The sequence below is a fragment of the Oratosquilla oratoria genome, chromosome 8, assembly GCF_046742065.1.
Source record: "Oratosquilla oratoria isolate Oo_2021 chromosome 8, ASM4674206v1, whole genome shotgun sequence".
Classification (NCBI taxonomy): domain Eukaryota; kingdom Metazoa; phylum Arthropoda; class Malacostraca; order Stomatopoda; family Squillidae; genus Oratosquilla; species Oratosquilla oratoria.
This window is the reverse complement of record NC_134784.1, coordinates 69,659,523-69,662,022: the sequence shown is the minus strand read 5'-3', so window position 1 is coordinate 69,662,022 and position 2,500 is coordinate 69,659,523.

Genomic DNA, 2,500 nt, shown 5'->3' with positions numbered 1-2,500 from the left:
AATACATAATGACAATTCCTTCTCTATCATAGAGTCGTGTATACAATCATAGTGTTCTTTTATACCTAAACAATACACAATTTTTGTTTCTAAACTACCATGTGCAGAAATATAATGATGTCACTTTCCCTATCCGATGTCAACAATCGTAACGTAAAAGGAAGAGGTGTGCCAATTGGATACACACCACCTTAGCGGGGCTGTATGATATATGCAGATGGGGTAAAAACATCATTAAAAGAAAAAATATAACCAGTACTGATAACTCAAACAATAAAAGTTACCACTTAGGCATTTTTATGGACACCAAAGCCCGCGAAAATTTAAATGCGAAGAGTGTGTATCCAATTGGCACACCTCTACCACTCTAGGGTAACTTTAACAACCAAGTGTATTTATTCGGGGGAAAAAAATAAGATCCGTTTAATTCCCCTCTCTTAGACAGAGTAATACTGAGACAACCTACAGATAAAAATAAGGAGTGACTAATCATATGTAAGACAGTAGTGAAAAGAAAGTAGAAAGTGAAAGACGTACTATAAGAAAGTAAATGAACAAAAGAAAAACGGCACATAGAGACAACAATACGGAGTGACGAAAAAGGACCAGGGAAGGAAACAATGATGATGGAGCTAACAGTGGTGGCAGCGATGGGATTCGAACTCGCGCCTCCGAAGAGATTGGTGATTAAAATTAGTGTAAAATACTACATCTACAGGAGTTAGTGCAGGATACGGCTACGTGTGTACGGGTACACCAACCACTCCATGCTCGCAAGCACAAACACTCAGTGCACGCAACTACAACCACGCATTGCATGCTGTCTTCGAGGGGACGACTTCAAGCAACAGTGAACGAGAGGACGACGAGGGGATGACTACAAACAACAAGGAACGAGGGACAACAAGCTAGTGAATGAAGGGACTAAAATGACAACGAGCTAGTGAACGAGGGGCCTACTAGAAAGACGAGGTTGACCTATGCGTGAGGACGACTACAAGTGAGGCAGTCGATTCAAATCGAATTTTGAATTTTAAAGGTATGATTATATATGATTTTGATGAAATAACTGCAGAAAAGCTGTATACAGATCTCAAACAAACAATGGATTTAGGGGAGATAGATTACCTTCTTCAAGGTTATAGTGAAACTAAAGCAATTAGTCCATATATGATGACAGTGGGAATGCAGCAACAGAAAGAAACTAGGAACTCTAGAAGTGATTACATAAACAGTATCTGAACATAGAGTTAGAAGCACATCAAGGAATGCTAGAATTGAATGTTACAGTTGTAAGCAATGGGGGTATAAAGCGCAAGAGTGTTATTATGAAACTACTTGTAGAAACTGCAGATATGAAGGTCATGTTGTATATCATTGTAGAAACCCACCTGTCTATTTGTATCACCAGAGGATAAGACATAGAACACAGGATTGTAAAACAATGTAAAAAAATTTGTATTCACTCAAAAACAAGATGAAAAACACCAGACACAAAATAAAACAACACTACAGACCTAATTATAGAAATGAAAATAGACAGTGTTGTATTAAGGACAATGACTCTAGAAAGGTGAAAGAAAACACCAACATCAAAGACAATTGTAAACTGACTATAACAATTGGAAGGACTTCTGTAGGACCTCTCATTGCGGGTAGAGCGTTCAATGAACCTATTCAAATGTTTATTGATACAGATTATATAGTTAATTTTATATCTAGCAAATTTTTTAGCCAATTAAAACCAGGAATAAAAATCTTGGAACATATTCATTACTCATTGCAAGGAGTAACTGGAAGTCAGTTAAAAACATTAGGTAAGGTTGAATCAGAGGTCATCTTATATAGAAATAAGTATTTGCACATTCCAGTGATAGTTGTAGAAAAATCTGTTTTCCCAGGAGATTTATTGATAGGATTTGCAAATATGAGGAAAGAGAGCATGATTATATGTCCTGTTGAGTAAGAGATTTTAGTGAAACCACAGTTAATCCTATGTTTAAATCAACCAGACTTAGAGCCAGTATCAGTAATAAGAAAATATCTTGAAATAAATAGGGAAGATAAAAAAGATAAGTTGGATAGTGGGGCAGAGCGGTCCCCACCAACAGAAAATAAAGTCTCATACAATGAACCCAACTCAGAAAAAAAAAAAAAAAATTGCTAATTCAACAACTTCAAACGAAGCTTTGCTAATTGTTGAAGGTGGTTTAATAAAGTCGACGTTATTACACTCCAGAGCAATTAAAAGGATAGAAGAGCAGTTGAAGAGAGTCAACGTAGATTCTGAAATTTTAACCATCCTAGAATCAATTAGATTAAAAGGTTTGAAATTGGACTCAGGGATTTATAAGACAAAGAAGAACATGTTAGAAATATTAGTGATTAATACTTTGAATAAAAACATAGACTCAAGAAAAAGTACATAGATAGGATGTTTTCAAGTTTGTACAAAATCCATTAAGATTTTAAATGAGAGTACTGAGGAGGTGGAATCACC